Raw genomic sequence first — 25,083 nt, forward strand, 5'->3', positions numbered from 1 at the left:
GGTTTACAGCCACTTGGAGCCCCTGCCCTCCTTTCTGAACAAGGAAAACACGAGGCTGGTGGGTAGTGAGGCGGAGCCAGGCTCTGCTCCTGTTCTGCTGCTGTTGGATGTGGGATACCTGCAGGGAGCAGCCAGGCTGCAACCTTGTCAAGCATATGACAGAGACTCCTCAAATGATGACTGGGGCTGTTCTGCAGTAGGCTAAATGGGACGACCAAAAGGGTATCAAAATTATACTAAGGCTTCTGTAATATTTTATTTGCAGTGGACCATCAAACGGTTAGGTTTTCAGCATTTTGTGCAACAGGAAAGAGCAGATTCATGTTATTCCAAGATTTCCCGTTGCTGACAATGCAGACGATGAAATGTGTTCGGGCCTGTGGGAAGGCCTGCTGGAAGCCCCTGGCTCTCCATGTGCTGGAATGGTGAGCAAGGGACAGCGTGTGAGAGGCCTTCAAGCCCCAGTGCCTGTCCCTTCCTCAGTCTCACTGCATTAAGAACAGGGACAGGCTTCTCTTAGACCTAGCCTAGCGACTTAGAAACTTCGAGTCAGCAGATCAGGTTCCCGGCTTGGGTGTGACATAAACAAGCTACATAGCCCTGAGCAAGTTGGCTTTGCTGTGTCTCAGCCTTCCTCTCTATAAGACACAATGTTAAAACTGAGTGGTCTCTAAGACTCCTTCCTCTTTAGAATGCCATGGCAAATAAAAAACTCTCAGCCACTCACTGCGGTTGTTAGTAGTTACTTGTATTATTAACTTTTGAGGCAAAGTAGTTGATCTATTAGATTGTCTTTTCCAAGAAGGCAGATTAGTTTTGCTTTGTTCAAGATTCTATCTCCTGTGTCCGACAGTGCCTGACACAGAGTGGGTGCTTAATAAATGTCAGATGGATGGTAGTTAGGTGGGTCCAATTTCTCTTCTGAATTAAATAGTGCCTTCCATGGACACTCACAGCATGTCTCATGTGCACCCATCAGAGATGGACTCATTCTCCGTGTACCCTCGCGCACATGAAGTGGGTCCACACTAGTTGCTGGAGACAAACTCCCGAAGCTTGCACAATGGATCGCTTCAGTCATCTAATTTTGTGTCCTCCTTGCTTCCTTTATCACTTGTCAGTCAACGTGTCTTTGCAGTAACAACGTTCTTTCCTATCTCTCAGAATGTTCCAAATTATCGGCCAATCAGTTATCTATTTGCCTAATACGTGCTCAGACCCTCTGACAAGTCCTGTAGGGAAAAAATAAATGAAGAAAAACTGGGCACTGCCATCAAGGAGTCTATGGCTATTGGGGAAAAGAAAAGCTGCCCCCACTTTTCATTCACCTTCAGTTCTTGCCCTGATATTATTCTTTTTTTCTCCATCATGAGCTCCAATCATTTCTCCCAGAGCAGCCTTCAAAACTATGTTCCACTCTGCCATTCTTTATCCCCTCAAATGCCTGACATTTCTCCATTTTCAGGGAACTTTGACCCCACTAATTCTTACCCACACATCTGCCACAATCCCTCATGTTGCTGAGTTTTGATAGCGAGGGCATCGTTAGGGACCCTGCAGTCGGGAGTAGAGAACTTGTTTCTCTAATTTGTTTCTGTCATGCAGCAAATCAATCACAAGGTCAGCTTAGGAAGTAGGATGTCGAGGCTCACTCAGTGCTCCTCAACTCTCCTGGCCACAGGAATATTTTTCAGAAGTCTTGGCATCTATCTGAGGTATTACTAAAGCAATGAGACTTTTCTTTTTTTCCTTATAAAAATGGTCTTTTTTCCAGAATTTCAGCTCACATTTAAGAGAGAGAAAGGACTTCTATAAAACTGAAATTTGATTTTGAATTTCTACTATGTAAATGGTAATGTGCTTATTTTTGGTTAGTTTTCTCATTAAAACCTTCTGTACATGGTCTCATGCCTTCACTCCTTCGAGGATTCGTGGAAGAGGGTGCATTTGGAGATTGCCCAACAGTTGTGGGCTTTGATCTGGGTTCTGTTCCTCACCAGCCATGTGACATTGGGCAAGTAAATTTCAATGAATGTTTTCTTCATCAGCAGAATGTGGGTTCTTTATTTAAAGGACTCATGTGGTTGTTAGGAAGATTGACTGAGGCAAAGTCTATAAAACTTAATGCTTAGCAGGTTATAGGGGTTCAATAACCTACTGTCTGAATCAAGTTCAACAATTTATTGGTCTCCCGCTGTGTACAAGGTCCTGTTGGGGGATGCAGAAAAAGCTGACCCATTCATTCCCAAAGCAAATATTTGATGCATACTTGTAATGTGATTTCTATTTAATTTCCAAACTTTCAAGTTTCAGCTCAAATATCATCTCTACAGAGAGGCATTCCCTGGCACCATATCTAAAATCAACCCATGGTTATTCACCCTGATGGCAACTTGTATATTTCCTTGATGGTATAACAACGTTTTGTTTGAATGTTTGTTGGCTGTTCCTTTCTCTAAGTTGGGGGAGGCCAAGACTTTGTTTCTTCATTACTAACTCCCCCAGCGCTCTGCCCAGTGCTTGGAAGCAAGTAGACACCCTACCTATTTTTAATTGAATGAATGAATCCTAGCTGCTGGGGCGACACTGAGAAACCACAGACATAGGTCTGCCCTGATCCGATTCACAACCAACTGGGGAAGCATAAGGACCTTTAAGTTAAATTGTTAAAACCCTCTATTTTTGTTAACACTAGCAACTTTCTACCTCAGAGCAAACAACGATAGGTTTTATAAGGTAGGTATAATTGGAGGTGTCAATCCTGAAAGAGGTATTTGGGGTGAGGGAGACGTGGGAAATCTTGGATGGAAGGCAGCATATGAAAGTCCATAACATTTGCAAAGCATTGCCAGAATGGAGCCCCTCTCAGTGTGGCTGGGGCCACTCTGAAGAAGAAAGCCCCATTCTCAGCTGAGAACTGAGTTTTGCTTTCGACATGTTTTGCTTTGCACCACTGCTACTTTCCTACAATCCTGGAAGAATCACATGGTGTGGCTCTCATGGGAGAGAAGAGATGCCATTCACTAGTCAGAAACAAGACCATGAGGAGAAAAAAGAAATATATGCCTCCCCTCCAAAGGGACTTATACTTTTCAGAGAGCATTCCTATACTTTTTTCTATGACATGAGTAATACATGTTCATCATGAATATTCAAGAAAATACAAACAAGCCAAAAAAAAAAAGAAAGTAAATCTCCTTTCCCATCCCATGACGTAGATGACCCTTGGCACATTTTGGTGTATACGCTTCTAATTTATTCTATACATATATCCTGATCATAGAGTACCTAATTATTGATCATGTTTTCTGTACTTTACAGTATGCAATGATCATTTTCTATGCCATTTAATACATTCCACCACATTATTTTTTATAAACATATAATACTTTACCCTACGGAGGCATCACATACCTTAGTACATCTGTAAAGGAGAAGGAAAGAGAAATTTGGGGAAATCATGAAAGGGGTTGCATCTGGGAGTTAAGAACTCAGACGTTGGAGGTGTCCCAGGTTCAAATCCTGGCTCCACCTTCACAAGAGGTAGGACATCCACAAGCCCTGAACCAGTCGCAGCATTGTTTTCCTCATCAGTAAAATAGTAATAGTAGAGGTAGCTGTTCCCTGTGGTGGTTTTAAGGATTAAATAAACTAATATAAGCAAAGTGGTTGGCCCCACAGAATCCAACAAATGTTCATTTATTTTCATGTCTAATGAGGAAATAGAACAAGAAGGAAAAGAGAAAGGAAATGCAAGCAGAGGAAAAGAGAGGAGGTAGAAAAAAAGATTTGAGGGGAGGATCTGACTTGTCTGCAAACTGGAAGTATTCGGTCGTGAGGGCAGGCTAGGAGACAGAGGGCAGCCTCAGGAGGGGCGGTCAATGAGTGCGTGGGAAATGGCAGGTTTTCTGCAAGAGCTGCTGGTCTGTGTATCTGAGCCCTTAACTGCTTTAGGAGAAAACAAAACACAAGACAACCTTCTGTTTCTTGTCTCGGCTGGAAGGCTTCCCGTTGAGAGAGCCTGGTGCTGTGGGGGCTGTTCTCTTCTGCTCCCCCAGGGGGGAGCCCCCTCAAGCACAGAGGTGAGATGTGGAGGCACCAGCTTCCCCACACAGGCTGTTCTTTCTCTCCCACCTCGGCAAAAATGACCTCACCAGTGTCCTACCCCAGAATTCCCAGAATGAATGGGATGCATCATCTCTACCTTCAAAAACTTAGGTTCTGAGCTCACCAGCTGGAGGAAATCCATGCATGCTGTTTTGTGGTGTGGCTAATGTTGTTTTCTGTGTAATTTTTAAATAGCTTTTAATAGCTTTATTGAAGTCTAATTACCGCACAATAAACTGCACATATATAAAACATACAATTTAGGTTGTGCCATACATATACACCTGTGAAACCGTCACCACAACCAATCTAATGCAGCCATAACCCCCAAAGTTCCCTCATGCTCCATCCTGGTTCCTCCCACCACCACCTCTGCTCCCAAAAGCTTTCTGCGTGACTGTGTTTTTAGTTCTTTTTCCGCCTTCTTGTTTTCAATAATTAGACAATTTGATGTTATCCTATCCCCGTGGTTCCTTTTTTCTGAGAGTGCAAATGGAAATGGTTTTATAGCAACTTTTACCACCGGTTTGATTTCCCAGTGGAATTGGAAATAAAGCTCACTCGAGACGATTGTCGCACCAAGATGGAAGACAAATCATGGCTTCATTCATTCCACAGAGAGGAGGCTCCTCTGTAGGCAGCTTTGTGTGTGCAGGATAGAACAAGACAAGGTTGCTTGCCTCATGAAGCTCAGATTAGAAAGGGAGACTGACCATATCCAAGCAAACAAATAATCATTTATGAGGAAAGGCAAAAACATGCAGTGACCAAAAAATTATGTTTTTGCTTTCCTTTTAAATGTAAAGCATAAGGAGTGGCCTGTCTAAATGGAAGCAGTTAACTAAGGTGATAGCAGGTTCTTTCTTAGCCAAAAGCTTGGGGAAGCCCAGGAATGAGGTTCTAGGCTGGGTAATCAGCAGGTCCCCAGGCCCTGAGGCTGGAAAGAAATTGGAGCCTCAAGGGAGCAGCAGGCCAGCGTAGTTGGAGCCTGAGAGAAAAGGAAACAGGCCTGCAAATACAGCTGGAAGGGTGGCCAGGGGCCAGCTCAGGGTGGTGAAATCCTTGGAAGGAGTTTGGGTTTTATTCTAAATTTAATTTGAAGCCATAGGAAAGTCTCAATCAGAAATAGTGCAATTTGACTGGTTTAAGATCACAGCTTCTCATGAAAGGACACATAAATGACAAAAATGTAAAATTTCTGATTAAAACAAATAATTATGAAAATCATAATGACGAAACTCTCTCTCTACTGTGGCTCCTTTGCTCAGAGAAAAGTAACAAATGACTGTTTTCTATTGAAGAGTGCCGTCTGCCATGCACAACTCCAAGCGTTTTGCCTCTCTTCCTGGTTTACCTCTACAAAACATGTATTATTCCTATTTTACAGAGGAGAAAATTGACTCAGAGGTTAAATAATTTTCCCAAGTTTGCAAAACTTCGAGAGTAACCTACCTAAGTAAATTAACAGGGCCAAAGGAAATGTCTCTTTCTATCAAAACTCATCTGGAACTTTTTGCTGCAAGGGCACATTTAAACCTGTTTCCTGGGCTCCGTGGAGGTTAATGGCTTTTAGAAAGAAAATAGGTCAGACATTGAAAGGAAGAGGTAATGGAGGAAATCACTGGGGGTGAAGAACACACGCTGGGGAGACTCTGAGGCAAGGGACAGAGTGTCCACGATGGTCACCCAGAGGAGCACAAGGTTATTCAGCCACCTGGCAAAGTAACATGAGAGGCAAGTCCCAGAAACTGGACAGTTCTGGCAACATGGAATGTTTGGCAAAGAGGATCAAGTCTCAGTAACTACACAAAGGTAGGCATCTCTTCTTCATACACAAGAGGCCTCAAAATGTTAACATAAAATTACTATATGGCCCAGCAATTCCACTCATCGGTATTTACCCCAAAAAGCTAAAAACATGTATTCAAAATAAAAGAAACTTGTAAACTTATGGTCATAGCAGCTCATCACAACCCCAAAAAAGTGAAAAGAACCCAAATATCCATCAAATGATGAAAGGGTAGATAGCAAGTGACATATCTATACAATGGAATGTTATTCAGACATAAAATGAAATAAATTTCTGATACATGCTACAATGTAAAGGTAAATGTTGAAAACAGGTAAACCTTGAAAATACTAAGTGAAAGAAGTCAGACACAAAAGGTCACGTATTGTGTGATTCCACTTACATTAAATATCCATAATAGGCAAATCCTTGGAGAGAGAAAACAGATTCGAGGTTGCCAGGGGCTTGAGGAGAGATGGGAAGGGAAGGGACTGCTTAATAAGTATGGGTTTTCCCTTTGGAGTGAGGAAAATGTTAGAACTAGATAAAGGTGATGGTTGCACAACGTTGTGAATGTACTAAGTGTCACTATTTGTACACTCTAAAATGGCTAAGTTTATGTTATGGGAATTTCACCTCAATAAAAAAAAAATTCAATAGAGTCATGGAGAGCACCCAAAATGCCCAGTTGAGGAGACCGTAACAGTCTATAAGGAGAATCTCTAGATAATCTTTGTTCGTTCCATATATATCTAACACCTGTTATGTTGGGTATTAGGATGAGCCAAGTAATATCTGGTCTCTGCCTTCATGGAGTTTATGTTCTAGTGGAGGAAACAGGGATTAATCAGACCCACAAATATGTAAATTATGAATGTGATGAGTGCTCTAAAGGAGAAGCTCCATGGGGCCAGGAGGTGGTCAGTGAAGTCTTTCCTGATAAAGTGACAATTCAGGAACCTTCTGAAGGAATTTACTAGGGGAAGGGAAAGCTGTTTTAAGTGGAAAGGGAATAGGCTGAGGGAACAACATGTGCAAAGGCCCAGTGGCAGGAGATCTCATGGTAGAGGTCAGGATCTGAAAGAAAGCTTATGTTGCTGGGTTGTAAATGTGAGAAGATGTCCTATACAACGTGAGCCTAGAGGGGCAGCATGGAACCTGGAGAGGCCAAGATCATACACAGCCCTGTCAGTCACATTTAGGATTTTGGTCCTAGTCCTTAGAAGAGTAAAAAACAGCCCCCAAACACACACCCTGTGTCTCTCCATTCCCTGCCCTGCATTTCCTGTCCTCTGAGCTCTTACCATCCCTGACCTGTCTTTGTTTCCTCTCTGGCTCCCCCCACTTCTATGTAAGCTCCCTAAGGGTAGGGACTGTGTGTTCACTGATGTGTCCCCAGGGCACAGCACCAACGAGGTGCTCAAAGCTTGTTGAATCAGTTCATGGGTTTCCTCTTTGAAAACACCACTCACACTGCAGTGTGAAGACTGAATTGGTTTGGGGCAAGAGGAGAGGCAGGGCAGCCAGCAGTTCGGTTCTGCAGTGGAAGGAAGTTACCTCTCCTGAGAAACCCTGTGTGCTGCACTGCCTGTGGTGGGCAGCAGCTTGTTCCTCTGCAAAAAGCAGGTCTTATCTTGAAGAGTAAGACCTCTTCTCAACTGAGTGCTCTGGCCCCTTGATTCAGACTGCCCTCACAAGAGGTTAAAGAGTCAGAGGTCAAAGAGTAGGAGAATGTCCGTTCAGTGAGGAATGTCGAGAGGCTGGAGTTGGCTGGCAGGGCAGTGTGGTTGTTGAGAGAGCACTGGCTAGGTGTTCTGAATTCTACCCCAGCCCTCTGTCATCTCACTGTGTGACCTTAAGGTCTCTCCACCTCTCTGGTTCTCCATCATATGAAGGAAATAAATGATGAACTTGGTCTCGATGATTTATCCCTACCCTATTTTTTCCCACAGAAGATTTTGTCTACTATTGTGATAATAGTAACTTATGTTTGTTTATTTGAGAGTGTGACAAAGTTTACTGTTACGAGTGTTATAACAAACCATACTGCAAATCAGTGACAATTTTAATAGGATTTATGTTTCATTAATCCCAGTAACACATACATCTCAAAAACATTACAGATGTGTACACAACATCTGATATTTATTCCATCTAGAGAGAGTGTTGAGTGCTCATGGATTTGTACACCCCTGACACCCATCCCATGGCCTCATGAATTAGGAACCATTGGAATAGAAAACTTTGGAGATCATAATCCTAGGAACAGAGAAAAAGCTGATTGTGGAAGGGAAAACAGGATGGCTTCACAGCCTGCACTGAGATTGAGCAGCTTACTTCTGCCTCCTCCCCTCTGCTTCCTGATTCCAGACAGGTGATGATACCTAGCACCCCATCCTCCCAGGAGAGAGGTCCTCCCAGGAGAAAGGTCCTCCTGATTCAAGAAGCAGATTGCCCCATCCCCTGGTCAGATGAAACATTCTTTCCTCAGCGTGCAGACCCTGGTCTGGCTTCTAGAATGGCTCACAAAGGAGTAAAGTTCAAAGAAGCTGCCTGGGCGTTGAGAGAATTCTGTTGGCTACTGAATGAAGTTTATCACAAGCAAAACTTCCAGATCTTTGAAGCAGAGAGGCTCAAGTCTGGAAATTGGTGTTGCCCCCTCTCTTGGCCTCTGCTACGTGTATGTTTTTCTAACAGATTCCTTTGTCAGAGGCACTGGTTTTCCTTTCCCCAAGCTCATTAATTTCCCAGCATTAATACACTTCCCTTATCCTCTAATTAGGCACCGCTTCTCACATATTTATGGTGGTGAATGCCCATGAGCCAAGATTTCCCCTGGATGTATGCAGAGGCCAGTCCACGCTTATGATCTGTGCTCCAAATGCGTGCACGGGCAGTGCAGGAGCCGCTTATCAAGTGTGATTCACAAGTCACTCCTTCGCCCAGAGACTTGCATTCAATATATTAAACAAATATTTGAGCAACTACTCCCTTCCAGGTGCTATTCTAGATGCCTGGGATTTTTGCAGAGAACAAAAGACAAAAATCTCTGGCTCCCAGCAGAAATAAATTTGATGACAGGTTAGCGATTAATAAATGCCTTGTAGGTAAAAGAACAGAGTGGGGTAATACAGGCTAGGTGTGCCCGAACGTGGCAAGGGGGTGTGGTGTGTTTGTAAGCAGGGTGTTGAGAAGTTGACCCTTCACAGGAACTTGCATCAGAAAAGAGTTAGCTGTGCAGCTATCTGGGGTAAGAGCAACCCAGACCACAAGGACAGCGAGTGAAAGACCCTAAGGAGGGAGCGTGACCGGTATGTCCAAAGAATAGTAAGGAGGTCCATGTGACTGAAGCTACAGGAGCAAGGCGGACAGAGTGAGGCTGAGGTCAAAGTCGTGGGGGCAGACTGTATGAGACCTTGGGGGTGCTCTGTAAAGACCTGAGCTCTTACTCTCAGTGAAGTGGGGCCAATGCCAAGTTTTGATCAGGGGAGCAATGAGATCTCACTTGTTTTTTATTCATTATTTGATTATATTTCTATTCATCTAATAGTTTTAATACCAATTGAAAATTTGTGCCTGAATCAATTATATTAGAGCGTGCAAATGCTTTTTTCTAATTCTGTCACTCATTCTACTCTTATCACCTGACATTCCTTTGTGAAGTAGAGCTTTCTTTCATCAACTCTGGGTATTTGATTCCCAGGAATACATTTCCTATTGGAAAATAAAACTAAATACTAAGATTGGTCTATGTTCTTTGATGGTAAATTTTCAAGGAAAGCTTTTTTTTTTTTTTAATAGCCACCTCAAATAGAGACAAATGTGCCTCTGCTTTAGAAGGGCTCTCCTACTTTCTCCTTCTTTCATTGTCCTTTCTTATTACTGGGGAGGAAATTCCATCAGGGAGCCATTCCTTGAGTCGGCTGTCATCTTTTGGAGTCTCCTTTCGGTGGTGCACCCATGATACCTGGAAGGAAAAAGATGGCCATGGAGGAAAGGGCATCAGGAACTCTTCCCTTGATTTGTTGGAGGGATGAGCTGATTCTTGTGTCCAGATCCTAAAGAGCAGCTACGATAGTGCCATGTCCTTGTTCCACAGCCTTCATTATTTAGTTAAATCCAAATGGCCTCACCAGGTTTTTAAGGCTCTGTAAAATCTGCGTCCAGATGATCTTTCACTCCTTAATTCTTTTCCTGTCCCCTACACACACACACACACACACACACACACACAATGCACCCCTACATTCTGGATATAACCCCTCTAAACTACCCAGTACCCCAATATATGGTCTATCCCATTTCAAGATTTTGTCTGTGGTTAATTTTCCCTGGGACGTCCTTCTCCAGAATTATCTATACCTGTTTCATCCTTCAAAGACTCCACCACGTACTCCTTCCCTTATCCCCACCCTAAGCACCCCCCAAAGCTGACATCTGATTCCTCTTTCCCTGTGCAACCACATCGCTTTGCCTTATCTCTCTCTCACTTTGTTTCTCATGTTCTCAGTTGTATAAAAATTACCTGTGTTCATGGCTATCTCAGCCACGGGTTTACAATGTCTTGAGAAGTGAGGCTGTTGCTCTGATTTTTTAAATTCCTCCCAGTGGCTAAAAGTGGCATTTGGTTCAAGGTAAGTGCCCAAACACTCATGGAAAAGAATTTATACAGCGGCTGTAGTAATTTTCAAATTTCTGCTTTCATTCATACATTCAACCAATACATAGTGAGAACTATTGTGTCTCAAACAATGGGTACTGTGGAGAATCCAAAAGTGAGTCAAGAAGTAGATCCTGCTTCTGGGAGATTCCAATTTAGAAGGAGAGAGAGAACATGTACCTAAATTACCGTATTACAAAGTCAGAAGTGTTCAAAGCTGGAGAGTCAAGAACAATAGATTAAATTCACTCTGGTTTTCCTCTTTGCTCTGCCACAATATATTCTCCAACAGCCTATGAATCATCCCATCAACTAGGATGAAAACAACTTTCACAAGTCCTCTAGGGATTTTCTCTTGTCCCCGGAAGAGCTTTCAGTGTCGTGCTGATGCCCCTCCTGAGCAGAGAACAAAGACATGTCATGTTTTTCTCTCTCTTGTTAATTCAGGCTGGGTTCCCACTCAAATGGGATTTTATAACTTTCCTTTCCACCGACAACCAGGACTTTCATTTTCATGATTCCTTTACATTTGGAACCAATACAGTTAATCCTGAGGTTTAACCAAGGTGATCATAAGCTCCAGCTTCCTCTGACTTGCCTAAAAAGTCATTTCTGGGTCCATTGTCTCCGTGGGGTTATCAGCCAGTCATGCAAACACATCTGGAGAGAAGACAAACACTCACTAAGGAACTGCTTTTTCTCTAATTTTCTGCTGGTTTAGACTTCATGTTCCCCATCTGGGCCATGCAGGGTGCTACCTTCCTTGTTAGAACTGCAGTGTACTCGTTGCATCAACCCTCCTCATTAAAACAGCAGAGCTGAGCACAATCAGAGCTTTGCAATTCCCCCTCTCAGCTCATCTCTTTTCTCTGTTTACTTATTCATTCACTTATGTATTCATTTATTCAACAAATACTGATTAATCACCTCCCTTTTATATACTCTGCCTATTCCCAAAAGGATCAGAGGTGGCTTGTGGGATCAAACATAATGCAAAACAGGGAAGCTTGGGATAAAAACAGAAAGGAAGGAGGAGGCGTTGTCACCAGCTCCAAGGGGGTTGGAATTTGGCCCTGGATCTAGTCCAGCAAAAGAGAGATTTGTCGAATTTCTACCGTTTTGCTTTCTCCCCAACGAAAACATGCAAATTTGTGTGCAGAGTGTATAACTTTTCCTGCATCTAAATACATTTATTGAGCATCCAGTGGAATGCTTTGTTCTCGTATGCAAATGCCTTTAGAATAAATGAAAAAATGAATTCACTGCCTCCCAAATTTTAGTCATTTGCATGCTATCGTTCAAATTTTTGCTTAATTACATGATTTACTTATTGTGTAGTTTTTTAAAAATTGACTTTAAAATATATTTTTAAAAAATACTTGACTCTTCCATAAATGGGATTCTATGTCCCTTGCCATAGCTAGAAAGTAATCATAAAATAAATATAATTTAAAAATAACATTGCATTCCATGTAAACAATGGCACCTACTTAAAACTCTGAGTTACAGCTTCTTCCTTTGTGCTGCAAGAGAGATTAGGATGTGTTAAGGATTTAAATTATACAAATACCACAGTGAGATAGCCAATTCTTTCAATTATATCAATACAAAAAGAAACTAAGAAAGAAAAATCTCATTATAGATATCAGTATGATATTACTACTTTTAAGTAGCATCCTATATTATCTCACACTGCCCCAAACCTTTTTACGTATCATCCCCCCACGTTTGGAAACGTTCATCAATTAATGGAAGCTGAAATTTGTGGGACAGAGTTTCTCTCCTACCTGGAAGATATGAAAGCTCTTAGATCTTACCGCATTGGGTTCATTTCAACAAGTGCAACACCAAGCCATCCTCTCCTGCACCCTTTGTTACCAGCAAATAATTGTTGCAATATGGTTAGCCCCAGTACAGAATGTGTGTGTCTCTGTGAGGAGTTCATAGTCCAGATGAGATTTTGGAAGACTTGCTTGGGTGGAGGAGCAGTGAATTATGCTTATTTAACATTATTAGGTTGCTTATAAACAGTATGCTGGACAGCAAGTGCACTACTCGTAAATTTGGAAAGTCTTAAAAATTCAAGAATGTTTCCATTCACTTATTGGATGTCCTAGTTTCAAGGTGCTAAGATTTGGATCTTAATTTCTTCTTCTCGTACTCTAATGTACTCATCTACTTTCTTTCATATCAGTGATACACATCAATAAGCAGAATTATCTTTGGGGGACAGAGATCCTGTAAGAGGTGCCAGTGACATTCAATATGTATACCAGCAATGGCACCTGATTTTAGTGGGCATCCAGTTTGGTGTTGTTTGTCTGCCTTGACAGATCAGATAGTCTACTCTACTAATTCAGAACCACCACTTTCTCTTCTCTCTTGCTGTGGGCTCAATTATGTCTCCCCAAATTCCTATATGGGTCCTAACCTCAGTACCTAAGAATGTGGCCTCATTTGGAAATAAAGTCTTGAAGATGTAATTAGTTAAGATGAGGTCATACCAAAGCACTTGGGCTCCTAATCCCATATGACTAGTGTCACTTATAAAAAGGAGAAATGTGCACATAGAGACATGCGCAGAGGGAGAATGTCATGTGAACATGAGGGCAGGAATTAAGATGATGTGTCTATCAGCCAACACAAACCTAAGACTGCCAACAAAACACCAGACACTAGGAGGGAGGCATGGACCAGATTCTCTCTCTCAGCCCTGAGACAGAACCAGCCCTGCCAACACCTTAATCTAGTACCACTAGCCTCCAGAACTATGAGACAATAAATTTCTGTTGTTTAAGCCACCGAGTTCATGGTATTTTGTTACAGCAACCCTAGCAAAGTAGTACATCTCTCTCCACCATTTCCACTGCAAGAGGGAAGTGTTGGAAACTTGGTACCACTCTACTTTCTAAAAACTGCCGCCCCTTACTCAAAGAACAAACCTCATCACTATCATTCAATATACCACATGTACGAACATACACTTGACTCAGAAGTCTTCTTCCTTTTCAAGAAAAAAAAGGGACTCTTTTATTAAAGAACTTGCTATTGATTTGGGTATATTCATTTAGCTGATTGGTTAATGAAAATGTTTACCTAGTTTCAGGGAACAAGAAAAAGCTTTATCTGTCATTTTTCATATGCTGAAATTTTCTGATAAAGCCTCAACGGAAAAGTAGTACTAATTACTTAAATGACATTTAGTTTACCGATCATTGTACTATATAAACTCTACTGATCCAACATAGGAAAGTAGCCACAGCTACTCTAACTTTTAATACGCTTAATGTAAAGGGCATGGGGTTTTTGTTAGTATTTTTTTTAATCCTTTAATATATGGTCTCCTGTTTTGGTTTTTGTGTGTATTTGTTTTGATAATATGGAAAGTTTACACATGCTCTAGTAATTAGTTTAAGTATAATATTAGTAACTATTAATCCTCTACTTCTTTAAATGGTATCTATCAACTTTCTGTTATAAGCAATGATGAAACTAGTGTATTTTCTCGTCTCCTCTTTTTCTAACACCTAATTTCAGTTTCCAGTATTACCTTTGCTAGTGTTTCCTTTCGTTCTGTTATACATCTAGTGCTCGATCCATCATTCTCAGCTGTAAAATGTAAGAAAATCACTATATTTATAACACCTGCCCTCAATTATCCTTCTCCTCCCAACTTTTGCCAAAGTTAATAAAATGTAGATGCTGCTCTGAAATCATTATCCCTGCATGACATTTAGTCTCTGTCATATAGTCAAATAGATTCAGTCCTCACCACAAGGCTTTTTGCTGTAATCTTTATAATCATATGTGGATGGACTGAAGTTTTTCCTCCAATAGGTTTTTCAATAAAGAGTCTTGGGAACAATATTCCTTAAGTTCTTGCACGTTCAAAAATGCAGTTGATAGTTTAGGTAGAAGGTTCTGAGGCAAGATTTTCTATCCCTGAGAATTTTATAAGCAATGTTGCCTGTCCTCCAGCATTTACTGAAGCTATTTCCCCACCCTATCCAGGACTGGAGGTGGTTCCCTTTGGCTGCCCAATTGATTCCCTCTGTATCATTGATATCTGGTAACTTCACCAGGGTATGACATCGTGTTGGCCATTCAGTGTCACTTCTTTCCCAGAATATAGAGTGCCCTTTCAAACTATACATTCAAGGTCATTACGTCTGAAAATTTTTCTTTAATTATAATTCTTAATATTTGCTTTAGTTGCCTATTTCCATTTTCTTCATCAGGGGCTCCCATTATACACATGTTGGATAACCCCATCTGTCTTTGATATCACTAATTTCCCTCACTGAGCCTTTGGAACTCGCTTTTCCCACCCCTGTAGTCTGTGGTTTACTGTATTTATAGCAGTTTTTGTTCTCCCTTGTGTTGCTTCTCATTTCAGATTCATGTTTGCATTGATTTCAGTTTTATCTTCCATTTCTCTCCTTAGACCAGCCAGCTCTATTATTTGTTTTCCTTCTGTATTCTTCCCACACTTCTTTAGTCTTCAGAATTCTGACTTGATCTTAGATTTTAGTGATGATCGCTTCATGAGGTGGTTTTGTTGTGTTATGCACACAGTGAAAACTTGGTCACAATTTTATCTTCTCCATGGCAATTTTTTCCGTTGAATGTTCACTATTTTTCACTTGTTTTTCCTGGTTCATTCCCCATTTGATCTTCATAGTATCTATCTACAAAAGTGACAATTTTTATGATGTTTCCTTTGTGATTGCTCATCTTTAAATAAGATTCCTTGTTTCTAAGCCAGTTATTTGCAAGAGGTTTTTATGAAAGCGATACTAGGGGGAATTTTAAATGGAGGGTTTTGTAAGATTTTTCAGACTTTTCCTTCCCCAACTGAAAGAAATCAGCAATTATAGGACTATTTTCTGTGCCACAGGCATTTTTCCTTGAAATTAGGCTTTTGTATGATTTTTATATTTAGTCCTACTCCCGCAGCTTCCCTTGACCAAACAGAGAGCGGGGGTGAGAGGATAAATGTTAGTAGCCTAGGAGATGAATTGTATTATCCAATTCTCATGTGATGGGAAAAAATGAGAGCTGTTAGATGTGGCACCTGAGTTTACAGGTGGGTTGGGTAGAGCACAGTAATAATGACAACTGTCATTGAGAATTTATTATGCCAGATATGTATACACACACACACACAAGATATAGATGTAGACATAGATAGACAGAAGGAATTTATAATGATCATGTAAAGTAGATATTATTTTGCTTATTTTTCAGAAGAAGAAGCTAAAGCTAAGAGATTAAGTAGCTTTCCAAGGTCAAACAACCAGGAAATGGTGGCAGAAGTGAAATTAGAACCAGGTCTGTGTGAATCAATTCCAATGCATGCTCACAACCTCACTGACTCCCCAGTGGTTGATACAGAATTAACCCTTAGAGGAATTACTCAGCTTCCCTGTTTAAATAATGCAATTAAATAATCGTAGACTGGGTATGTACCAATATGTCTCTGGCTTCGTCCACTATTGAGCTCTAAATCTTGAGGAATCCAAAGGCATGCCTAATGTGTAATCTCAATGAATCCTAGTCACCACTAATTTGCTGGTCTTCCCAAAGCTTAGGGTACTATCATGTAGTTGGATTTTTCGAGAGGAGGAAAACTATTCTCTGTATATTCTCTATATGGTAATCCAACCTCTGACTTCCCAATCACAGATATAGTTATGCCTTTTTTTGTAAGTGAGAAAAAAATTTAAGACACTGTTTTCATTTTGGAATATGAACTTGTTTCTGATAATATATGTTCATATGCCTTAGAAATGAGGTTCTTGTTGGAAAATATGCAGAAGTTTTTTGTTTGTTTTTGTCTTAAGAAAATCACAAAATTCACAGCAGTGGTTTCAGCAAGTGAAATGTTGAGTGCAGGTGGGGAAATTGAGTAAAGCCTCATTGTAAACCCTGTGATGATGTTTTCCTGTAAATTTAAATGAAACAGAAAGAGTAAGTGGGATGAAGTGGACTGTAGATAATAACCAACTATTCAACATGTTCAAGTTGATTGGAATCCAGAAGAATTTGGGCACAAAGATCAAAAAGGCACTGAATATTTGTGCAAAATTAGCCACTACTCCACCCCAGATGTGGTAGTGATTTGGCAGCTTTTTTTGATGATGAAAGGTTATTGTTTTTGTACAGAAGTTTCGTCGGGCAGGCCAGGCATGTCTGTGAAAACCAGGATTAATCTTCCTCTAGCCTTGTAAGGTTGAGATGCTCTGCATTTGGTTGGTTTTCACAGCTCTTAGGGATATCACCCCTTAGCTCTGTTAAATGGCATGTGTGTGCTGAAATATGATGCCAAAGCCATTAAGTGTACTTGAGAACCTCTAATATGAGGAATAATATTACCATATACCTTGAGTTTTAAGATGTCATCAATTATACACATCATTGTAAATTAAATAGTAGCATCAGGGATTTAAAATATCTCATTCAAGGTACATATCAAGTGTAAAATGCACCACAATTTCAGAAACAGTAGTACGTGAAAAAGTGAGAACATATGGTAATATGACCTTTGATCTCACAAAACATATTTGAATGGATTGTTCCCACAGAATTTCCCAGGAAAAAAATGGCTACCAAGGATAGCGGAATATTAATCACTGCTGAGGTTGATGGAAAATCAAACATGGGCCTGTCATCCCATAATCTTCGGCCCAATTAAAAATTAGTTACAATGTAGAATTGTGGGGAGGGCCACTTACGGATCTACAGCTGAGGAACCACTATCTGATGTTACTGGTGTAATTGCAAAGATAAGATTTGTACCCTGCACAGGTATCAAAAGCCAAGGTAGACCCTAGATATCAGAAACAAGATTGTCAAATCAACATGATAGACAGATGACAAAGTAAAAGAGACAACAAGTGGAAGAGACAATGAAGTGACAGCAAGAAATGGGAGCTACTGACTATTGAGGAGTGGTAGAAAGAAGAAAACTCTGGAGATGTTTGACAAGATTTTTTTTTTCTACTGGAAAAGATTCACCCTGAACTAGCATCTGTTGCCAATCTTCCTTTTATTTTTTCCTTTTTCCCTCCCCAAAGCCCCAGTACATAGCTGTATATTCTAGTTGTAAGTCCTTGTAGTGCTATGTGAGCTACCGCCACAGCATGGCTACTGACAGACAAGTGGTCTGATTCTGTGCCCAGGAACCAAAGCCAGGCCACTAAAGCAGAGCACCAAACTTTAACCACTAGGCCGTAAAGGCTGGTTTGACAAGATTTTGGAAGTCTTTCCCCAAGGCTATTTGGGTATAAAAGTGTTCCTAGCAAACACGTGGTGCCTGAGCTCTTCTTCCTGTTGAGGCACAATCTGAGATACTCTCTCATCTGATACTTTTGCCTCTACCATGGTCTTCGGGAAAGGCATCAGGGAAACATCCTACTGTATGAATCAAATACTTGAATCTATTAAAAAGGTCACATTGCAGTACCCAGAGCCTGCTGCTCTTGGACCAAAGTCCCAAGAGACACTTTATATACCACTGTCTATGGTCATGGATTAAATGATGCTCCTGCTCCATTTCTGGCCAAACCTCGACATCAAAGATAACATCTAACCGTGGGTGCCAGAGTTATCAGAAAGTCCATCCTCCATTACCTTTTTCTCACTTATCTTTCATAATTGAAGCATATTAAAAGGTAATAGAAATAAGGCATAGGCTTATTTGGGCTCTTGTGAGAGTAAGCAAATAAGAATTTGGGATTTATGGGTCTTAGACACACCTATACAAAAGGAGAGCTTGAGAAGTCTTAAAACATTTTAAGAGGGGTTCTCACCCCAATCCATGTACCTGTGGTAACTGTGTGGGGGTCTACTGCCAACTTACGTAGAACAATCCACTTTGGTTTAAAAGGGTTGGAGGAGAGAAGGAAGTTCCTCCCTTCAGTCTATCCATGGACAAGTATTTACCCTTTACTGTAAGCTCAGGATGATGATATAAAGAATATACTGAAGTAAGGTATAATTCCTGCAGAAAAATTACTTACATTTCAGTCGGAGAGAATAATGCAACAGCTTACGTGGCAAGCAGCATGTAATTAGGAGTTAAATTGTCTTTGTGATTACAAAGAATACGAAAGAAGTGAATCAGTGAGAATCAAGAAATTTGGGAAGGCTTCTTGGAGAAAATGTAAAAGATAGCTATCTCCAGCAGTAAAAATCAGCATTCAGTTCTACAAACATATGTGTGTTGCCCATGATGTGCTAGGAGCTGTAGTAGGTGCTATTTATGTTCTTTTTTTTATTTCATTGCCCACACATAAATTAGTTTGACTGTCATAACGATGGTTAACCTTTATTTAGAGCTCAAAGAGTATCATGCACTCTATATGCATTATCTATGAATTAGGTGATGATGGTGTTCCCCCATTACAAGTGAGGTCATTAAAGCTTAAAGAGATGAAGGAACTTGCCTAAAGTCACACAGCTAGTAAGAAGTCGGGATTTCAGCCCAGACCTATTTAACTTAAAAGCCCCAGCACCTAACCATGACCATACACTACCTCTTCAGCCTCCTCTGAAATTACACACATGACAATTTCTTAATTAAGAATTTGTGCTGCATTTAAGTCTTTGATTTTCCTCAAAAGTGACGTTGTAGAAAATTTATTTTGCCAGATTCCACAGTATCTTCAGCTATATCATTCAATTCTCAAATCCGTATTAGACAAAGTTCAAGTGAGTTGGAATTAAAAAGAAAATCAGAATAATTCATACCCCACCACAGTGTTAGGAGAGTGGGAAACATTTGCTGTGAAATCACAAGGAGCAATGGTAGGTTATTTGGGGAACTGTGGCATTTAAAAACTCGAACATTGAAAACCAAGAATATGAAACAGTTTATAACAGTTTCTTTTAATTGAGACTTCATGACATAAATGACACTGACAGTCTCTGGTGATAAAGGTGATGACAGTGGCCTTGGCACAAATCAAGCTAACAATTCTATATGGAATATATGTGCAAAGGAAGGGAACGAGCATTCATTAAATGCCAGACTCTGTTCTAAGAATATATAATATTTTTTGTTTTGAGTATATATGAAAGCAATTATCCTGATGTAAACCATAGTGAATCAATCTTTTCTTCCATCTCCAGAAATGAAATTTTCCTTTATCTTTCTCATTACAGATATCAACACAAATTATTTAGAATAAGAAAAGCAACGCCGTTTCCAGAGTTGGTATTCCTGCATTTGGTAAGTTTCTATTCTTAGGTATTTCCTTCCATGAGGCTGCATCTTAGAATCTGATTATAATATATATTTGTTGGTGGTGCCTATTTAGAATCCCTGACCTCCTTCTGATTAGATAACCCCTTTTCTTGCGAATAATACTTTCCATGAGGTTAAAAGAAATGACCTTGCCACAGAGTATGTACGTGAGCTGGTGAATCAGAGTAGCCATCCCTGTGGCAACGGTGATTGGTCCAGGGATGAGCATTCAATTTAAAGTGAAACAATCAGGGGCTTTCCCAGGACTTTAGCAAAAAAATAAAATGTGTCCAGAAAGACTTTCTATTGAGGCTTCTAGACTGAGTCAGTATGTGCGTCTGGAGTTTCCCAAAGGCCGTCTGGCCTACCACATGGAGAAAGCCAGTCTAAAACACACAAGAGAGCTGATAACATTGTTGGAGGCCTTGGGTCTCTGGACATTCCAGTTCTGTGAGCCAATGAATTCCCCTTTGGGCTTAAGTAGTTTGGGTTGGGCAGAAAAACGTCAGGTAGAAATACAGTGCTTATGGTGACCTCACTGAGACAGTATGAAGTGGCAGAAGTACACTGGATTGGAATTAGAGGGGCCAGCCTGGTGGCGCAGCAGTTAAGTGTGCACATTCCACTTCAGGTGGCCCGGGGTTCACCGGTTTGGATCCCAGATGTGGACATGGCACCACTTGGCAAGCCATGCTGTGGTAGGCATCCCACATATAAAGTAAAGGAAGATGGGCATGGATATTAGCTCAGGGCCAGTCTTCCTCAGCAAAAAGAGGAGGATTGGCAGCAGATGTTAGCTCAGGGTTGATCTTCCTCAAAAAAAAAAAAAAAAAAAACTGGAGTTAGAAAATAGTCTTGATGGTGACGTTGACTTGTGACTTCAAGCAAACTTCCTCATCTTCCGGAGTCTGTCTCCTTTATCAGTGATATGCTAAGATAGAATCATAAAATCCTAGGCCCTATTTTTGTCTTCCATTTTTATTCCAAGTTCCATTGCTTTAACTTTATTAATTCATAGTTATCTCTCACCTAGAAGTCGTAGGGAAAGGTAAGTCACACACACTGCTTACTAGCACGTCTACATAGGCAAGGCTTTTATTTCTAGATGAAGGCCACATCTCTCTGTTCCCAGGTCTCACTCCACCTGTCCCAAGCAGCTACCTTGCAAATACATGTTGTAGACAGCCACAGGGCCTGCATAACAATGCACATTAGGCTCTGAGAAAATCCATCCCTCCCACCTTGAAAATCAACTTAACTACTTGTATTCAATAAATAGAAAATCATGTACAAAGACTACTATGCGATATCTCTTATTTAATGTCTTTTTTCTTTATACTCCTTTAAGACCTGTTCCAGCCAATGATTTCTGCACAAATGCACAATAAAAACTTCTAAATCTTTTGAAAAGGGGATTCACACCATTACACTCAAACATAATGGACCCTGAGACTAGAAATTCCACTTTAAACTAGCAGCGATATCATAATTCTGCTGAATATTCTGTATTATTTGTCATTTACCTCCTGAACCAAGTCAAAAGTATTACATATGGTGAATGGAACATCTCTTAAATTTAATTGTGTACAGAGTATTAAAATTTTACAATTTTGGAAAGACCTGAAATTCATCCTATTGATGTTCTCCTGTGGAGCAAGCTGCTCAGGAAGAGTCCCGGTTCTGTGTGTGTTCTGTGATAAAGATCAAGCCTCATACTAAGGCCAAAAGCTTGTTTCAAATTGAAAAGATGTCCCTATAACTTATACAAACATAAACAAGACCAGTGCTATAGTTAGGCAAGTGAGTTCTCCTAGTTGGCTCCTGTTACAATTACTTGTTATCAATTGAATTTACTTCCAGTGTACCCAGATATTAACAGATGTGTGTCATTGAGTGTGAATAGCTACCATTTGTAAGTTCTGTAGATACTTCTATATCCAGCTTTACATAACTCTAATGAGATCCTAGACATACTCGGAAATATTTGCGTGACTTGTATATAGTTTTTTTTTTAATCCTAGACAGGCACCTCCTTAGCTATTGAGTTGTCTAGGGACCTCTAGTCAATTTGCCAGCTAAGCAAAGAGAACGTGGAAGACTAATAGTTATGTCAGGGAGTTGGACATTCTCTAAAACCTACAACTTTCAACTTCTAAAATCCTCCCCTAAATCTGATCAATGACATACTTAAATTAAATATGCTCACAGAATTTTATAGTTTCCCTTTTACCAATTATACTTAAGGAGAGACTTTTTGCTCCTGTTCTGAATAAACCACCAATGTCAAATATATGTGATGATCCAGTGGAAGGAGCACTTGGCTAGGATGTCCCTTACCTCCATCGCTTCTTTGTGTTTGGACTATTGAGATAAACTCCTAACTGATTGCTCTGGATTAGGTACTTTCCCTCAATGATTTATTCTAACATTAAATGTATTTTCCAAAGTGACAGCTGCCCCCAATCATTATTCCAGTTAAAAACTTTCCATTGGCTGCTTGTTGCCTCTAGGATTAACAATGATAGTGGTAGTAACACTAATACTTATGAGGGCCAACGCTTATTGGATTCACTCTTTTCTAGGCACTATGTGAGGTACTTTACATACATTTTCTCATTTAATTTTCACGGTAACTTTCCAAAAGTTCATGGTTGTGGAAACTGAGGCTCAACAAGGTTAGGTAATTTATCCAAGATCACAGAGCTAGTATGTGATGGAACTAGGATGTAAACTCAGATTTACCTGACTAAACATCAGACTATGAGCCATGACACTATTCTGCCTCTTCTTCCTAATGAAACACAGCTTCCAGCCAGTCTCTCATAAGATGGAAACTCTTCATTTGTTCTCTTGATAAATCTCTTGATACTCTTTGACACACCCTCTTCTCCTGCTCAGTTTTTTTTGTTGTCTTTAAAAAGTCATGTTCCATCTTTCAATTCTTTAGTTTTCCTTTTCTCCTGACTTTTCCGCTTTTGCTCTTCCTTTTCACCTTCATGTGCTATACCCTTTCTCTGCATCTTCAGTCAGTCGTTCAATGAACAGGTCGTTATTGTTAAGTACCTGCTGATCGGTCATTATCCCTGTCTTTCATAAACTCACCGACTAGTGAGGACAGTAGGTATGGGGGTGGGATCTATTCCATAATAGTGATAGCTGAAAAAGATGAAAGTGGCCCTGTTCCAGTGGCTAGCATTCAAAAAAAGTATTGGTAAGGAAGCAAAGTCAAAATCTCTTTATTAAATCTCATTTCATATCTTCAGGGGTGGATAATCTTATTTCTCCCAGCTAAATTATAAACTCCTTGAGCATAAAACAAAGCCTTGTGTTTCTTTTTACCACGTCCACTCCTAGCTCAGATACAGGTATGTAGTAAATATTTGATATGTTCTTACCTAACAAGCATGTCTGTATAAGATAGACTTTTATGTCCTGCCTACTTTTTCCAAGGAATTTCTTCATGGCATGTATTTATTAAGTAATATAAATATCTATATTGGCAAGTATATTTCCAAATATATAGAAGGTTATTATTCTGAAGGATAAAGAATACTGGTATGGGGACAGGAACTTAAGAATCAAGACTAAGAGTGCTGTAGGATGGGCGCCATTTGATAAATATCCTCTCTGAGGATAGAAGTGATGATTTCTGCCTTACTGGCTCCGTGGAATTATTAAGTTAAGCCAGTTAGGTAAGTGACATTAAAGGCTTTATAGTCTATACCAGTGATTCTCAAAGTGTAGTTCAAGGACCCCATGGGGGTTTCTATACAAGAGTTCAACCAGAGAAACAGAACCAGTAGGAGATACAGACTAAGACATTTATTGCAAGGAATTAGCTGACATGATTGTGGCCCTGGTGAAGCAAGTATGACACCCATAGGGTAGGCCATCAGGCAGGCCATGCTGGAATTCTCAAGCACAAGCTGAAGCTGCTATCCCCACATGGAGTTTCCTCTTCTTTTTCAAGGAAGACACAGCTCTGCTTCTAAGGCCTCGCAACCAGTTGAATCAGGCCCATCCAGATTGTCTATGATAACCTCTCCTATTTAAAGTTGACTGATTATAGACTTTAATCACACCTGCAAAACACCTTCACAGCAGCATGTAGACTGGTGCTTGAGTGAGTAACTGGGGACTGTAGCCTAGCCAAGTTGACACATAAAACTAACAATCACAGTCCCCAAAACTTTTTCAGGGGCCCCTGAGTCCTCCCTTTTCCAATATGAATGAGGCTGGATTTTTTCTTCATATACTTTAAACAATATAGTGCAACAGAGTGAACGCATAAACAGACATGAGAATCCAGCTCTCTTCTACTAATCCAAATACTAAAGAGATTTAGAAAGATTCTTACTAATTTTTTGTTTTGGGAAATAGTTATTTTTCATAAAAATGTATATTAACATATAATGAATATATTCTTCTTAAGTGAATAATTATTTTAAAATTTTCTAATTTTAAGTTTCTGATACAGTAAATATAGACAGAAATAACACAAACAAAAATTTATCAGGATCCTAAGTAATTTTTAAGATTATAAAGGAAGTCTGATTCCAAAAGGATTGAGAACCACTTTCCTGTACAAGTGTGATGATTATAGAACCTTACCTTTATCAATAAAACAAGCGCCTCAATGATTATCCTGATATTTGGCATAAATCATTGCAAATGTCTTCTATTGCACAGCATGAAGTAGACAATATAAAAACTTGGCCTTACCTTATGAATATCAAAATGACCTAATCTGTTCCTCCTCATGCATTGATTTAAACAAATTATTATTCAAAGAATCACAAGATCCTTTTGTGACCTCCTAATGACTTGACCTGATGCTATAAATACCTATTTGAATTTTGGCTATAAACACTTTCAGCATCAATATTCAGTATTTTATTCTAAAGCTTATCTTTTGCATATCTCAGCAAGTTTTCCCTGCCAAGTTTCCTTACATGATGGTCAAAATATTTATTTGGGGGATATTTTTATTCATGTTTTATATGCTAAAAATTGTAAGCTAACAAAGTGGGTAGCAAAGTGGGTAACAAAGCAATCCCTACTTGTGGCGACTTTGTATCCCAGTGGGTAAAATTCGAGTTATTCTTCACTATTTAGTCACCCTTTGATTAACCAGGAAAATTGGAGGACAGAAAGTCTTGGAAACACCAAAAATCATGATTAAAACAACAATGCCCAAAAGATGGTGCAAAATTCATTTGACAAAACTTAATCTAAGCAAAACTGCATATCACATTTGGAAACACATTATCATTATGTCGT

The 25,083-nt window shown here is 40.0% G+C and overlaps 1 protein-coding gene across 6 annotated transcripts in view; it reads left to right on the top strand.

Annotated features, from left to right (window-relative positions):
- ATP10B (ATPase phospholipid transporting 10B (putative)) overlaps positions 1–25,083 on the top strand; it is a 285,082-nt gene that overhangs the window by 23,181 nt on the left and 236,818 nt on the right. For all 6 annotated transcript variants that reach the window (XM_046667349.1, XM_046667350.1, XM_046667353.1 and 3 more), the window contains exon 2: positions 19,722–19,788. The gene's annotated coding sequence lies outside the window, so the exon portion shown is untranslated. The remainder of the gene's footprint in view (positions 1–19,721; positions 19,789–25,083) is intronic.

This window comes from Equus quagga, chromosome 7 (assembly GCF_021613505.1).
Source record: "Equus quagga isolate Etosha38 chromosome 7, UCLA_HA_Equagga_1.0, whole genome shotgun sequence".
Taxonomy (NCBI): Eukaryota; Metazoa; Chordata; class Mammalia; order Perissodactyla; family Equidae; genus Equus; species Equus quagga.